The sequence below is a fragment of the Taudactylus pleione genome, unplaced genomic scaffold (assembly GCF_031769625.1).
Source record: "Taudactylus pleione unplaced genomic scaffold, aTauple2 ptg000070l, whole genome shotgun sequence".
NCBI classification, from domain to species: Eukaryota; Metazoa; Chordata; class Amphibia; order Anura; family Myobatrachidae; genus Taudactylus; species Taudactylus pleione.
This window is the reverse complement of record NW_028284472.1, coordinates 1,156,655-1,175,000: the sequence shown is the minus strand read 5'-3', so window position 1 is coordinate 1,175,000 and position 18,346 is coordinate 1,156,655. Positions and strand designations below refer to the sequence as shown.

The window sequence follows — 18,346 nt, the reverse complement described above, 5'->3', positions numbered from 1 at the left end:
ATAGATTTTTTATTTTCAGTGGGAACTGAAGGCGACTACCCGAGCAAAGTTTAATAAAAGAGCGAGACAAATAATATAGTAAAACTAATTGATTAAGATTGAGAGACAAGTTTAAACACTTTGTGAACAAAAAGAGGATGGACATGGGCTTGGAGGGCAAGCACTTAATGAAATTTCAAAGCATGGAATGATGACAACATATCAACTCTAGATAGATTGTCTGGTGAAGAATTAGCTAGCTAGCCCAAGAGGCAGTAATAGCATGCATCCCTTGTGCCCTTCTACTAAGTTCTGACACTGATGACCAAACAGAATGTAAGAAAGCCCTCTAATTAGCAAAACTTGATCAATATCCACACCATTCATTAGTAAAAGTAGGGGATTCTGATGATAAACCAGTCTTTGATGGAGAACTTTAATAGCATTCCAAAGTTTGGAATGGGCATCTACTTGCATTCTCATCAGCCATGGTAACCTTGAAGTCCTCGAAGTCCAGCATGGTATAATGGTTATCCTTCCATCCTCTAAGATGTCCCTAATAACACTGAAAAGTAGTAAATCTCTAGTGAATTGTAAAGCTGTAATCACTTGTGCATAAGCAAACAGCAGCTCCTAGGGGATGTAGCTCAGTGGTAGAGCGCATGCTTTGCTTTGCACCGAGTTCAATCCCCGGCATCTCCATGTTTTGCAAAATACAGCTTTTTACCATATGTAAACTCTCTAGAAGAGCCACAGATAACAAGCAATCCAATAAAAGTACTCTACAGCAATAGTCAAAGTTGAATACAAATCATAAAAAATCAATCAAATATGATTATATTCATCATAGTCTTCATTCCATTTTTCAAAGTAAAGTTCCCATTGAATGCCTATTGCCATTCTCCTACACTGTGGGAAAACATATAGTAAGTAGGAAATAGATTTTTTATTTTCAGTGGGAACTGAAGGTGACTAGCCGAGCAAAGTTTAATAAAAGAGCAAGAGAAATAATATAGCAAAACAAATTGATTAAGATTGAGAGACAAGTTCAAACACTTTGTGAACAAAAAGAGGATGGACATGGGCTTGGAGGGCAAGCACTTAATGAAATTTCAAAGCATGGAATGATGACAACATATCAACTCTAGATAGATTATCTGGTGAAGCATTAGATAGCAATGCCCAAGAGGCAATCATAGCATGCATCCTTTGTGCACTTCTACTAAGTTCTGACACTGATGACCAAACAGAATGTAAGAAAGCCCTCTAGTTAGCAAAACTTGATCAATGTCCACACCATTCATTAGTAAAAGTAGGGGATTCTGATGATAAACCAGTCTCTGATGGAGAACTTTAAGAGCATTCCAATGTTCGGAATGGCTATCTACTTGCATTCTCATCAGACATGAAAACCATAAATTCCTTGAAGTCAAGCATGGTATAATGGTTATACTTCCATCTTCTAAGATATCCCTAATAACACTGAAAAGTAGTAAATCTCTAGTGAAATGTAAAGCTGCAATCACTTGTGCATAAGAACATTGTAGCTCAGTGGTAGAGCGCATGCTTTTCATGTATGAGGCCCTGGGTTCAATCCCTGGCATCTCCATGTTTTGCAAAAAGCAGCTTTTTATAATATGTAAACTCTCTAGAAGAGCCAAAGATAAAAAGCAAACCAATAAAAGTACTCTACAGCAATAGTCAAAGTTGAATACAAATCATAAAAAATCAATCAAATATGATTATATTCAACATCGTCTTCATACCATTTTTCAAAGTAAAGTTCCCATTGAATGCCTATTGCCATTCTCCTACACTGTGGGAAAACATATAGTAAGTAGGAAATAGATTTTTTATTTTCAGTGGGAACTGAAGGAGACTACCTGAGCAAAGTTTAATAAAAGATCGAGACAAATAATAAAGTAAAACTAATTGATTAAGATTGAGAGACAAATTCAAACACATTGTGAACAAAAAGAGGATGGACATGGGCTTGGAGGGCAAGCACTTAATGAAATTTCAAAGCATGGAATGATGACAACATAACAACTGTAGATAGATTGTCTGGTGAAGCATTAGCTAGCTAGCCCAAGAGGCAGTAATAGCATGCATCCTTTGTGCACTTCTACTAAGTTCTGACACTGATGACCAAACAGAATGTAAGAAAGCCCTCTAGTTAGCAAAACTTGATCAATATCCACACCATTCATTAGTAAAAGTAGGGGATTCTGATGATAAACCAGTCTCTGATGGAGAACTTTAAGAGCATTCCAATCTCCGGAATGGGCATCTCCTTGCATTCTCATCAGCCATGAAAACCATAAAGTCCTTGAAGTCAAGCATGGTATAATGGTTATACTTCCATCCTCTAAGATGTCCCTAATAACACTGAAAAGTAGTAAATCTCTAGTGAAATGTAAAGCTGCAATCACTTGTGCATAAAAATATAGCATCTCATAGGGGATGTAGCTCAGTGGTAGAGTGCAAGTATGAGGATAAGGGTGCAATCCCTGGCATCTCCATGTTTTGCAAAATACAGCTTTTTACCATATGTAAACTCTCTAGAAGAGCCAAAGATAAAAAGCAAACCAATAAAAGTACTCTACAGCAATAGTCAAAGTTGAATACAAATCATAAAAAATCAATCAAATATGATTATATTCATCATCGTCTTCATTCCATTTTTCAAAGTAAAGTTCCCATTGAATGCCTATTGCCATTCTCCTACACTGTGGGAAAACATATAGTAAGTAGGAAATAGATTTTTTATTTTCAGTGGGAACTGAAGGCGACTACCCGAGCAAAGTTTAATAAAAGAGCGAGACAAATAATATAGTAAAACTAATTGATTAAGTTTGAGAGACAAGTTTAAACACTTTGTGAACAAAAAGAGGATGGACATGGGCTTGGAGGGCAAGCACTTAATGAAATTTCAAAGCATGGAATGATGACAACATATCAACTCTAGATAGATTGTCTGGTGAAGAATTAGCTAGCTAGCCCAAGAGGCAGTAATAGCATGCATCCCTTGTGCCCTTCTAATAAGTTCTGACACTGATGACTAAACAGAATGTAAGAAAGCCCTCTAATTAGCAAAACTTGATCAATATCCACACCATTCATTAGTAAAAGTAGGGGATTCTGATGATAAACCAGTCTTTGATGGAGAACTTTAATAGCATTCCAATGTTTGGAATGGGCATCTACTTGCATTCTCATCAGCCATGGTAACCTTGAAGTCCTCAAAGTCCAGCATGGTATAATGGTTATCCTTCCATCCTCTAAGATGTCCCTAATAACACTGAAAAGTAGTAAATCTCTTGAGAAATGTAAAGCTGTAATCACTTGTGCATAAGAAAACAGCAGCTCCTAGGGGATGTAGCTCAGTGGTAGAGCGCATGCTTTGCTTTGCACCGAGTTCAATCCCTGGCAAATCCATGTTTTGCAAAATACAGCTTTTTACCATATGTAAACTCTCTAGAAGAGCCACAGATAACAAGCAATCCAATAAAAGTACTCTACAGCAATAGTCAAAGTTGAATACAAATCATAAAAAATCAATCAAATATGATTATATTCATCATAGTCTTCATTTCATTTTTCAAAGTAAAGTTCCCATTGAATGCCTATTGCCATTCTCCTACACTGTGGGAAAACATATAGTAAGTAGGAAATAGATTTTTTATTTTCAGTGGGAACTGAAGGTGACTATCCGAGCAAAGTTTAATACAAGAGCGAGACAAATAATATAGCAAAACAAATTGATTAAGATTGAGAGACAAGTTCAAACACTTTGTGAACAAAAAGAGGATGGACATGGACTTGGAGGGCAAGCACTTAATGAAATTTCAAAGCATGGAATGATGACAACATATCAACTCTAGATAGATTATCTGGTGAAGCATTAGATAGCAATGCCCAAGAGGCAATCATAGCATGCATCCTTTGTGCACTTCTACTAAGTTCTGACACTGATGACCAAACAGAATGTAAGAAAGCCCTCTAGTTAGCAAAACTTGATCAATATCCACACCATTCATTAGTAAAAGTAGGGGATTCTGATGATAAACCAGTCTCTGATGGAGAACTTTAAGAGCATTCCAATGTTCGGAATGGCTATCTACTTGCATTCTCATCAGACATGAAAACCATAAATTCCTTGAAGTCAAGCATGGTATAATGGTTATACTTCCATCTTCTAAGATATCCCTAATAACACTGAAAAGTAGTAAATCTCTAGTGAAATGTAAAGCTGCAATAAATTGTGCATAAGAACATTGTAGCTCAGTGGTAGAGCGCATGCTTTGCATGTATGAGGCCCCGGGTTCAATCCCTGGCATCTCCATGTTTTGCAAAAAGCAGCTTTTTATAATATGTAAATTCTCTAGAAGAGCCAAAGATAAAAAGCAAACCAATAAAAGTACTCTACAGCAATAGTCAAAGTTGAATACAAATCATAAAAAATCAATCAAATATGATTATATTCATCATCGTCTTCATTCCATTTTTCAAAGTAAAGTTCCCATTGAATGCCTATTGCCATTCTCCTACACTGTGGGAAAACATATAGTAAGTAGGAAATAGATTTTTTATTTTCAGTGGGAACTGAAGGCGACTACTCGAGCAAAGTTTAATAAAAGAGCGAGACAAATAATATAGTAAAACTAATTGATTAAGATTGAGAGACAAGTTTAAACACTTTGTGAACAAAAAGAGGATGGACATGGGCTTGGAGGGCAAGCACTTAATGAAATTTCAAAGCATGGAATGATGACAACATATCAACTCTAGATAGATTGTCTGGTGAAGAATTAGCTAGCTAGCCCAAGAGGCAGTAATAGCATGCATCCCTTGTGCCCTTCTACTAAGTTCTGACACTGATGACCAAACAGAATGTAAGAAAGCCCTCTAATTAGCAAAACTTGATCAATATCCACACCATTCTTTAGTAAAAGTAGGGGATTCTGATGATAAACCAGTCTTTGATGGAGAACTTTAATAGCATTCCAAAGTTTGGAATGGGCATCTACTTGCATTCTCATCAGCCATGGTAACCTTGAAGTCCTCGAAGTCCAGCATGGTATAATGGTTATCCTTCCATCCTCTAAGATGTCCCTAATAACACTGAAAAGTAGTAAATCTCTAGTGAAATGTAAAGCTGTAATCACTTGTGCATAAGAAAACAGCAGCTCCTAGGGGATGTAGCTCAGTGGTAGAGCGCATGCTTTGCTTTGCACCGAGTTCAATCCCCGGCATCTCCATGTTTTGCAAAATACAGCTTTTTACCATATGTAAACTCTCTAGAAGAGCCACAGATAACAAGCAAACCAATAAAAGTACTCTACAGCAATAGTCAAAGTTGAATACAAATCATAAAAAATCAATCAAATATGATTATATTCATCATCATCTTCATTCCATTTTTCAAAGTAAAGTTCCCATTGAATGCCTATTGCCATTCTCCTACACTGTGGGAAAACATATAGTAAGTAGGAAATAGATTTTTTATTTTCAGTGGGAACTGAAGGCGACTACCCGAGCAAAGTTTAATAAAAGAGCAAGAGAAATAATATAGCAAAACAAATTGATTAAGATTGAGAGACAAGTTCAAACACTTTGTGAACAAAAAGAGGATGGACATGGGCTTGGAGAGCAAGCACTTAATGAAATTTCAAAGCATGGAATGATGACAACATATCAACTCTAGATAGATTATCTGGTGAAGCATTAGATAGCAATGCCCAAGAGGCAATCATAGCATGCATCCTTTGTGCACTTCTACTAAGTTCTGACACTGATGACCAAACAGAATGTAAGAAAGCCCTCTAGTTAGCAAAACTTGATCAATGTCCACACCATTCATTAGTAAAAGTAGGGGATTCTGATGATAAACCAGTCTCTGATGGAGAACTTTAAAAGCATTCCAATGTTCGGAATGGCTATCTACTTGCATTCTCATCAGACATGAAAACCATAAATTCCTTGAAGTCAAGCATGGTATAATGGTTATACTTCCATCTTCTAAGATATCCCTAATAACACTGAAAAGTAGTAAATCTCTAGTGAAATGTAAAGCTGCAATCACTTGTGCATAAGAACATTGTAGCTCAGTGGTAGAGCGCATGCTTTTCATGTATGAGGTCCCGGGTTCAATCCCTGGCATCTCCATGTTTTGCAAAAAGCAGCTTTTTATAATATGTAAACTCTCTAGAAGAGCCAAAGATAAAAAGCAAACCAATAAAAGTACTCTACAGCAATAGTCAAAGTTGAATACAAATCATAAAAAATCAATCAAATATGATTATATTCAACATCGTCTTCATACCATTTTTCAAAGTAAAGTTCCCATTGAATGCCTATTGCCATTCTCCTACACTGTGGGAAAACATATAGTAAGTAGGAAATAGATTTTTTATTTTCAGTGGGAACTGAAGGAGACTACCTGAGCAAAGTTTAATAAAAGATCGAGACAAATAATAAAGTAAAACTAATTGATTAAGATTGAGAGACAAATTCAAACACATTGTGAACAAAAAGAGGATGGACATGGGCTTGGAGGGCAAGCACTTAATGAAATTTCAAAGCATGGAATGATGACAACATAACAACTGTAGATAGATTGTCTGGTGAAGCATTAGCTAGCTAGCCCAAGAGGCAGTAATAGCATGCATCCTTTGTGCACTTCTACTAAGTTCTGACACTGATGACCAAACAGAATGTAAGAAAGCCCTCTAGTTAGCAAAACTTGATCAATATCCACACCATTCATTAGTAAAAGTAGGGGATTCTGATGATAAACCAGTCTCTGATGGAGAACTTTAAGAGCATTCCAATGTTCGGAATGGGCATCTCCTTGCATTCTCATCAGCCATGAAAACCATAAAGTCCTTGAAGTCAAGCATGGTATAATGGTTATACTTCCATCCTCTAAGATGTCCCTAATAACACTGAAAAGTAGTAAATCTCTAGTGAAATGTAAAGCTGCAATCACTTGTGCATAAAAATATAGCATCTCATAGGGGATGTAGCTCAGTGGTAGAGTGCAAGTATGAGGATAAGGGTGCAATCCCTGGCATCTCCATGTTTTGCAAAATACAGCTTTTTACCATATGTAAACTCTCTAGAAGAGCCAAAGATAAAAAGCAAACCAATAAAAGTACTCTACAGCAATAGTCAAAGTTGAATACAAATCATAAAAAATCAATCAAATATGATTATATTCATCATCGTCTTCATTCCATTTTTCAAAGTAAAGTTCCCATTGAATGCCTATTGCCATTCTCCTACACTGTGGGAAAACATATAGTAAGTAGGAAATAGATTTTTTATTTTCAGTGGGAACTGAAGGCGACTACCCGAGCAAAGTTTAATAAAAGAGCGAGACAAATAATATAGTAAAACTAATTGATTAAGATTGAGAGACAAGTTTAAACACTTTGTGAACAAAAAGAGGATGGACATGGGCTTGGAGGGCAAGCACTTAATGAAATTTCAAAGCATGGAATGATGACAACATATCAACTCTAGATAGATTGTCTGGTGAAGAATTAGCTAGCTAGCCCAAGAGGCAGTAATAGCATGCATCCCTTGTGCCCTTCTAATAAGTTCTGACACTGATGACTAAACAGAATGTAAGAAAGCCCTCTAATTAGCAAAACTTGATCAATATCCACACCATTCATTAGTAAAAGTAGGGGATTCTGATGATAAACCAGTCTTTGATGGAGAACTTTAATAGCATTCCAATGTTTGGAATGGGCATCTACTTGCATTCTCATCAGCCATGGTAACCTTGAAGTCCTCAAAGTCCAGCATGGTATAATGGTTATCCTTCCATCCTCTAAGATGTCCCTAATAACACTGAAAAGTAGTAAATCTCTTGAGAAATGTAAAGCTGTAATCACTTGTGCATAAGAAAACAGCAGCTCCTAGGGGATGTAGCTCAGTGGTAGAGCGCATGCTTTGCTTTGCACCGAGTTCAATCCCTGGCAAATCCATGTTTTGCAAAATACAGCTTTTTACCATATGTAAACTCTCTAGAAGAGCCACAGATAACAAGCAATCCAATAAAAGTACTCTACAGCAATAGTCAAAGTTGAATACAAATCATAAAAAATCAATCAAATATGATTATATTCATCTTAGTCTTCATTCCATTTTTCAAAGTAAAGTTCCCATTGAATGCCTATTGCCATTCTCCTACACTGTGGGAAAACATATAGTAAGTAGGAAATAGATTTTTTATTTTCAGTGGGAACTGAAGGTGACTATCCGAGCAAAGTTTAATACAAGAGCGAGACAAATAATATAGCAAAACAAATTGATTAAGATTGAGAGACAAGTTCAAACACTTTGTGAACAAAAAGAGGATGGACATGGACTTGGAGGGCAAGCACTTAATGAAATTTCAAAGCATGGAATGATGACAACATATCAACTCTAGATAGATTATCTGGTGAAGCATTAGATAGCAATGCCCAAGAGGCAATCATAGCATGCATCCTTTGTGCACTTCTACTAAGTTCTGACACTGATGACCAAACAGAATGTAAGAAAGCCCTCTAGTTAGCAAAACTTGATCAATATCCACACCATTCATTAGTAAAAGTAGGGGATTCTGATGATAAACCAGTCTCTGATGGAGAACTTTAAGAGCATTCCAATGTTCGGAATGGCTATCTACTTGCATTCTCATCAGACATGAAAACCATAAATTCCTTGAAGTCAAGCATGGTATAATGGTTATACTTCCATCTTCTAAGATATCCCTAATAACACTGAAAAGTAGTAAATCTCTAGTGAAATGTAAAGCTGCAATAACTTGTGCATAAGAACATTGTAGCTCAGTGGTAGAGCGCATACTTTGCATGTATGAGGCCTCGGGTTCAATCTCTGGCATCTCCATGTTTTGCAAAAAGCAGCTTTTTATAATATGTAAATTCTCTAGAAGAGCCAAAGATAAAAAGCAAACCAATAAAAGTACTCTACAGCAATAGTCAAAGTTGAATACAAATCATAAAAAATCAATCAAATATGATTATATTCAACATCGTCTTCTTACCATTTTTCAAAGTAAAGTTCCCATTGAATGCCTATTGCCATTCTCCTACACTGTGGGAAAACATATAGTAGGTAGGAAATAGATTTTTTATTTTCAGTGGGAACTGAAGGCGACTACCCGAGCAAAGTTTAATAAAAGAGCGAGACAAATAATATAGTAAAACTAATTGATTAAAATTGAGAGACAAGTTCAAACACATTGTGAACAAAAAGAGGATGGACATGGGCTTGGAGGGCAAGCACTTAATGAAATTTCAAAGCATGGAACGATGAAAACATATCAACTCTAAATAGATTTTCTGGTGAAGCATTAGTTAGCAATGCTCAAGAGGCAGTAATAGCATGCATCCCTTGTGCCCTTCTACTAAGTTCTGACACTGATGACCAAACAGAATGTAAGAAAGCCCTCTAATTAGCAAAACTTGATCAATATACACACCATTCATTAGTAAAAGTAGGGGATTCTGATGATAAACCAGTCTTTGATGGAGAACTTTAATAGCATTCCAAAGTTTGGAATGGGCATCTACTTGCATTCTCATCAGCCATGGTAACCTTGAAGTCCTCGAAGTCCAGCATGGTATAATGGTTATCCTTCCATCCTCTAAGATGTCCCTAATAACACTGAAAAGTAGTAAATCTCTAGTGAAATGTAAAGCTGCAATCACTTGTGCATAAAAAAAGCATCTCATAAGGGATGTAGCATCTCATAAGGGTAGAGTGCATGCTTTGCATGTATGAGGCCCTGGGTTCAATGCCTGGCATCTCCATGTTTTGCAAAACACAGCTTTTGACAATATGTAAACTCTCTAGAAGAATCACAGATAACAAGCAAACCAATTAAAGTACTCTACAGCAATAGCCAAAGTTGAACACAATTCATAAAAAATCAATCAAATATGATTATATTCAACATCGTCTTCATTCCATTTTTCAAAGTAAAGTTCCCATTGAATGCCTATTGCCATTCACCTACACTGAAGGAAAACATATGGTAAGTAGGAAATAGATTGTTTATTTTCAGTGGGAACTGAAGGCGACTACCTGAGCAAAGTTTAATAAAAGAGCGAGATAGATAATATAGCAAAACTAATTGATTAAGATTGAGAGACAAGTTCAAACACTTTGTGAACAAAAGGAGGATGGACATGGGCTTGGAGGGCAAGCACTTAATGAAATTTCAAAGCATGGAATGATGACAACATATCAACTCTAGATATATTGTCTGGTGCAGCATTAGATAGCAATGCCCAAGAGGCAGTCATAGCATGCATCCTTTGTGCCCTTCTACTAAGTTCTGACACTGATGACCAAACAGAATGTAAGAAATCCCTCTAGTTAGGAAAACTTGATTAATATCCACACCATTCATTAGTAAAAGTAGGGGATTATGATGATAAACCAGTCTCTGATGGAGAACTTTAAGAACATTCCAATGTTCGCAAAGGGGATCTCATTGCATTCTCATCAGCTATGAAAACTATAAAGTCCTTGATGTCAAGCATGGTATAATGGTTATACTTCCATCCTCTAAGATGTCCCTAATAAAACTGAAAAGTAGTACATTTCTAGTGAAATGTAAAGCTGCAATCACTTGTGAATAAAAACAAAGCATCTTAAAGGGGATGTAGCTCAGTCATACAGCACATGCTTTGAATATATGAGGCCCTGGGTTCAATCCCTGGCATCTCCTTCTTTTGCAAAATACAGCTTTTTACCATATGTAAACTCTCTAGAAGAGCCACAGATAACAAGCAAACTAATAAAAGTACTCTACAGCAATAGTCAAAGTTGAACACAAATCATAAAAAATCAATCAAATATGACTATATTCAACATCGTCTTTATTCCATTTTTTAAAGTAAAGTTCCTATTGAATGCCTATTGCCATTCTCCTACACTGAGGGAAAACATATGGTAAGTAGGAAATAGATTTTTTATTTTCAGTAGGAACTGAAGGCGACTACCTGAGCCAAGTTTAATAAAAGAGCGAGACAAATAATATAGCAAAACTAATTGATTAAGATTGAGAGACAAGTTCAAACACTTTGTGAACAAAAAGAGGATGGACATGGGCTTGGAGGGCAAGTACTTAATGAAATTTCAAAGCATGGAATGATGACAACATATCAACTCTAGATAGATTGTCTGGTGAAGCATTAACTAGCTAGCCCAAGAGGAAGTCATAGCATGCATCCTTTGTGCCCTTCTACTAAGTTCTGACACTGATGACCAAACAGAATGTAAGAAAGCCCTCTAGTTAGCAAAACTTGATCAATATCAACACCATTCATTAGAAAAAGTAGGGTATTCTGATGATAAACCAGTCTCTGATGGAGAACTTTAAGAGCATTCCATTGTTCAGAATTGGCATCTCCTTGCATTCTCATCAGCCATGAAAACCATAAAGTCTTTGAAGTCAAGCATGGTATAATGGTTATACTTCCATCCTCTAAGATGTCCCTTATAATACTGAAAAGTAGTAAATCTCTAGTGAAATGTAAAGCTGCAATCACTTGTGCATAAAAACATAGCAGCTCATAGGGGATGCAGATCAGTGGTAGAGCGCATGCTTTGCATGTATGAGGCCCCGATTCAATCATCGGCTTCTCCATGTTTAGCAAAATACAGCTTTTTATCATATGTAAACTCTCTAGAAGAGCCAAAGATAACAAGCATACCAATAAAAGTACTCTACAGCAATAGTCAAAGTTGAATACAAATCATAAAAAATCAATCAAATATGACTATATTCAACATCGTCTTCATTCCATTTTTCAAAGTAAAGTTCCCATTGAATGCCTATTGCCATTCTCCTACACTGTGGGAAAACATATGGTAAGTAGGAAATAGATTGCTTATTTTCAGTGGGAACTGAAGGCGACTACCCGAGCAAAGTTTAAAAAAGAGTGAGACAAATAATATAGCAAAACTAATTGATTAAGATTGAGAGACAAGTTCAAACACTTTGTGAACAAAAAGAGGATGGACATGGGCTTGGAGGGCAAGCACTTAATGAAATTTCAAAGCATGGAATGATGACAACATATCAACACTAGATATATTGTCTGGTGAAGCATTAGCTATCAATGCCTAAGAGGCAGTCATAGCATGCATCCTTTGTGCCCATCTACTAAGTTCTGACACTGATGACCAAACAGAATGTAAAAAAGCCCTCTAGTTAGCAAAACTTGATCAATATCCACACCATTCATTAGTAAAAGTAGGGGATTCTGATGATAAACCAGTCTCTGATGGAGAACTTTAAGAGCATTCCTATTTTCGGAATGGGCATCTACTTGCATTCTCATCAGAAATGAAAACCATAAAGTCCTTGAAGTCAAGCATGGTATAATGGTTATACTTCCATCTTCTAAGATATACCTAATAACACTGAAAAGTAGTAAATCTCTAGTGAAATGTAAAGCTGCAATCACTTGTACATAAAAAAATAGCATCTCATAAGGGATGTACCTCAGTGGTAGAGTGCATGCTTTGCATGAATGAGGCCCTGGGTTCAATCCCTGGCATCTCCATGTTTTGCAAAATACAGCTTTTTACGATATGTAAACTCTCTAGAAGAGCCACAGATAACAAGCAATCCAATAAAAGTACTCTACAGCAATAGCCAAAGTTGAATACAAATCATAAAAAATCAATCAAATATGATTATATTCAACATCGTCTTCATTCCATTTTTCAAAGTAAAGTTCCCATTGAATGCCTATTGCCATTCTCCTACACTGAAGGAAAACATATGGTAAGTAGGAAATAGATTGTTTATTTTCAGTGGGAACTGAAGGCAACTACCCGAGCAAAGTTTAATAAAAGAGCGAGATAAATAATTTAGCAAAACTAATTGATTAAGATTGAGAGACAAGTTCAAACACTTTGTGAACAAAAAGAGGATGGACATGCGCTTGGAGGGCAAGCACTTAATGAAATTTCAAAGCATGGAATGATGACAACATATCAACTTTAGATAGATTATCTGGTGAAACATTAGCTTGCAATACCCAAGAGGCAAATACAGCATGCATCCTTTGTGCCCTTCTACTAAGTTCTGACACTGATGACCAAACAGAAGGTAAGAAAGCCCTCTAGTTAGGAAAACTTGATTAATATCCACACCATTCATTAGTAAAAGTAGGGGATTATGATGATAAACCAGTCTCTGATGGAGAACTTTAAGAGCATTCCAATGTTCGGAATGGGCATCTACTTGCATTCTCATCAGCCATGAAAACCATAAAGTCCTTGAAGTCAAGCATGGTATAATGGTTATACTTCCATCTTCTAAGATATCCTTAATAACACTGAAAAGTAGTAAATCTCTAGTGAAATGTAAAGCTGCAATCACTTGTGTATAAGAAATAGCATCTCATAAGGGACGTAGCTCAGAGGTAGAGTGCATGCTTTGCATGTATGAGGCCCCGGGTTCAATCCTTGGCATCTCCTTGTTTTGCAAAATACAGCTTTATACCATATGTAACTCTCTAGAAGAGCCACAGATAACAAGCAAACCAATAAAAGTACTCTACAGCAAAAGCCAAAGTTGAACACAAATCATAAAAAATAAATCAAATATAATTATATTCAACATCATCTTCTTTCCATTTTTCAAAGTAAAGATCCCATTGAATGCCTATTGCCATTCTCCTACACTGTGGGAAAACATATGGTAAGTAGGAAATAGATATTTTATTTTCAGTGGGAACTGAAGACGACTACCCGAGCAAAGTTTAATGAAAGAGCGAGACACATAATATAGCAAAACTAATTGATTAAGATTGAGAGACAAGTTCAAACACTTTGTGAACAAAAAGAGGATGGACATGGGCTTGGAGGGCAAGCACTTAATGAAATTTCAAAGCATGGAATGATGACAACATATCAACTCTAGATAGATTGTCTGGTGAAGCATTAGCTAGCTAGCCCAAGAGGCAGTAATAGCATTCATTCTTTGTGCCCTTCTACTAAGTTCTGACACTGATAACCAAACATAATGTAAGAAAGCCCTCTAGTTAGCAAAACTTGATCAATATCAACACCATTCATTAGAAAAAGTAGGGTATTCTGATGATAAACAAGTCTCTGATGGAGAACTTTAAGAGCATTCCAATGTTCAGAATTGGCATCTCCTTGCATTCTCATCAGCCATGAAAACCATAAAGTCTTTGAACTCAAGCATGGTATACTGGTTATACTTCCATCCTCTAAGATGTCCCTAATAACACTGAAAAGTAGTAAATCTCTAGTGAAATGTAAAGCTGCAATCACTTGTGTATAAAAAAACAGCAACTCATAAGGGATGTAGCTCAGTCGTAGAGTGCATGCTTTGCATGTAAGTTGCACCGGGTTCAATCCCTGGCATCTCCATCTTTTGCAAAATACAGGTTTTTACCATATGTAAACTCTCTAGAAGAGCCACAGATAACAAGCAAACCAATAAAAGTACTCTACAGCAATAGTCAAAGTTGAATACAAATCATAAAAAATCAATCACATATGACTATATTCAACATCGTCTTTATTCCATTTTTTAAAGTAAAGTTCCTATTGAATGCCTATTGCCATTCTCCTACACTGAGGGAAAACATATGGTAAGTAGGAAATAGATTTTTTATTTTCAGTGGGAACTGAAGGCGACTACCCGAGCCAAGTTTAATAAAAGAGCGAGACAAATAATATAGCAAAACTAATTGATTAAGATTGAGAGACAAATTCAAACACTTTGTGAACAAAAAGAGGATGGACATGGGCTTGGAGGGCAAGTACTTAATGAAATTTCAAAGCATGGAATGATGACAACATATCAACTGTAGATAGATTGTCTGGTAAAGCATTAGCTAGCTAGCCCAAGAGGCAGTCATAGCATGCATCCTTTGTGCCCTTCTACTAAGTTCTGACACTGATGACCAAACAGAATGTAAGAAAGCCCTCTAGTTAGCAAAACTTGATCAATATCAACACCATTCATTAGAAAAAGTAGGGTATTCTGATTATTAACAAGTCTCTGATGGTTAACTTTAAGAGCATTCCATTGTTCAGAATTGGCATCTCCTTGCATTCTCATCAGCCATGAAAACTATAAAGTCTTTGAAGTCAAGCATGGTATAATGGTTATACATCCATCCTCTAAGATGTCCCTAATAATACTGAAAAGTAGTAAATCTCTAGTGAAATGTAAAGCTGCAATCACTTGTGCATAAAAACATAGCAGCTCATAGGGGATGCAGCTCAGTGGTAGAGCGCATGCTTTGCATGTATGAGGCCCCGATTCAATCATCGGCTTCTCCATGTTTAGCAAAATACAGCTTTTTATCATATGTAAACTCTCTAGAAGAGCCAAAGATAACAAGCAAACCAATAAAAGTACTCTACAGCAATAGTCAAAGTTGAATACAAATCATAAAAAATCAATCAAATATGACTATATTCAACATCGTCTTCATTCCATTTTTCAAAGTAAAGTTCCCGTTGAATGCCTATTGCCATTCTCCTACACTGTGGGAAAACATATGGTAAGTAGGAAATAGATTGCTTATTTTCAGTGGGAACTGAACGCGACTGCCCGAGCAAAGTTTAATAAAAGAGCGAGACAAATAATATAGCAAAACTAATTGATTAAGATTGAGAGACAAGTTCAAACACTTTGGGAACAAAAAGAGGATGGACATGGGCTTGGAGGGCAAGCACTTAATGAAATTTCAAAGCATGGAATGATGACAACATATCAACACTAGATAGATTATCTGGTGAAGCATTAGCTTGCAATACCCACGAGGCAAATATAGCATGCATCCTTTGTGCCCTTCTACTAAGTTCTGACACTGATAACCAAACAGAATGTAAAAAAACCCTCTAGTTAGCAAAACTTGATCAATATCCACACCATTCATTAGTAAAAGTAGGGGATTCTGATGATAAACCAGTCTCTGATGGAGAACTTTAAGAGCATTCCAATGTTCGGAATGGGCATCTACTTGCATTCTTATCAGAAATGAAAACCATAAAGTCCTTGAAGTCAAGCATGGTATAATGGTTATACTTCCATCTTCTAAGATATCCCTAATAACACTGAAAAGTAGTAAATCTCTAGTGAAATGTAAAGCTGCAATCACTTGTGTATAAGAAAATAGCATCTGATAAGGGATGTCGCTCAGTCATAGATTGCATGCTTTGCATGTATTAGGCCCCGGGTTCAATCCCTGGCATCTCCATCTTTTGCAAAATACAGATTTTTACCATATGTAAACTCTCTAGAAGAGCCAAAGATAACAAGCAAACCAATAAAAGTACTCTACAGCAATAGTCAAAGTTGAATACAAATCATAAAAAATAAATCAAATATGATTATATTCATCATCGTCTTCATTCCATTTTTCAAAGTAAAGTTCCCATTGAATGCCTATTGCCATTCTCCTACACTGTGGGAAAACATATGGTAAGTAGGAAACAGATTTTTATTTTTCAGTGGGAATTGAACGCGACTACCCGAGCAAAGTTTAATAAAAGAGAGAGACAAATAATATAGCAAAACTAATTGATTAAGATTGAGAGACAAGTTCAAACACTTTGTGAACAAAAAGAGGATGGACATGGGCTTGGAGGGGAAGCACTTAATGAAATTTCAAAGCATGGAATGATGACAACATATCAACTTTAGATAGAATATCTGCTGAAGCATTAGCTTGCAATACCCAAGAGGCAAATATAGCATGCATCCATTGTGCCCTTCTACTAAGTTCTGACACTGATGACCAAACAGTATGTATGAAAGCCCTCTAGTTAGGAAAACTTGATTAATATCCACACCATTCATTAGTAAAGGTAGGGGACTATGATGATAAACCAGTCTCTGATGGAGAACTTTAAGAGCATTCCAATGTTCGGAATGGGCATCTACTTGCATTCTCATCAGAAATGAAAACCATAAAGTCCTTGAAGTCAAGCATGGTATAATGGTTATACTTCCATCTTCTAAGATATCCCTAATAACACTGAAAAGTAGTAAATCTCTTGAGAAATGTAAAGCTGCAATCACTTGTGCATAAAAGAAAGCATCTCATAAGGGATGTAGCTCAGTGGTAGAGTGCATGCTTTGCATGTATGAGGCCCTGGGTTCAATCCCTGGCATCTCCATGTTTTGCAAAACACAGCTTTTTACAATATGTAAACTCTCTAGAAGAATCACAGATAACAAGCAAACCAATAAAAGTACTCTACAGCAATAGCCAAAGTTGAACACAAATCATAAAAAATCAATCAACTATGATTATATTCAACATCGTCTTCATTCCATTTTTCAAAGTAAAGATCCCATTGAATGCCTATTGCCATTCTCCTACACTGTGGGAAAACATATGGTAAGTAGGAAATAGATATTTTATTTTCAGTGGGAACTGAAGACGACTACCCGAGCAAAGTTTAATGAAAGAGCGAGACACATAATATAGCAAAACTAATTAATTAAGATTGAGAGACAAGTTCAAACACTTTGTGAACAAGAAGAGGATGGACATGGGCTTGGAGGGCAAGCACTTAATGAAATTTCAAAGCATGGAATGATGACAACATATCAACTCTAGATAGATTGTCTGGTGAAGCATTAGCTATCAATGCCTAAGAGGCAGTCATAGTATGCATCCTTTGTGCCCATCTACTAAGTTCTGACACTGATGACCAAACAGAATGTAAAAAAGCCCTCTAGTTAGCAAAACTTGATCAATATCCACACCATTCATTAGTAAAAGTAGGGGATTCTGATGATAAACCAGTCTCTGATGGAGAACTTTAAGTGCATTCCTATTTTCGGAATGGGCATCTACTTGCATTCTCATCAGAAATGAAAACCATAAAGTCCTTGAAGTCAAGCATGGTATAATGGTTATACTTCCATCTTCTAAGATATACATAATAACACTGAAAAGTAGTAAATCTCTAGTGAAATGTAAAGCTGCAATCACTTGTACATAAAAAAATAGCATCTCATAAGGGATGTACCTCAGTGGTAGAGTGCATGCTTTGCATGAATGAGGCCCTGGGTTCAATCCCTGGCATCTCCATGTTTTGCAAAATACAGCTTTTTACGATATGTAAACTCTCTAGAAGAGCCACAGATAACAAGCAATCCAATAAAAGTACTCTACAGCAATAGCCAAAGTTGAATACAAATCATAAAAAATCAATCAAATATGATTATATTCAACATCGTCTTCATTCCATTTTTCAAAGTAAAGTTCCCATTGAATGCCTATTGCCATTCTCCTACACTGAAGGAAAACATATGGTAAGTAGGAAATAG

At 36.3% G+C, this 18,346-nt stretch overlaps 1 non-coding gene across 1 annotated transcript; it reads left to right on the top strand.

Moving 5' to 3' along the window:
• Window positions 1–17,112: 17,112 nt before the first annotated feature.
• Window positions 17,113–17,184, top strand: TRNAA-UGC (transfer RNA alanine (anticodon UGC)). The gene has a single exon. It is a non-coding gene; the product is annotated as a tRNA-Ala (tRNA).
• The last annotated feature ends 1,162 nt before the right edge of the window (window positions 17,185–18,346 follow it).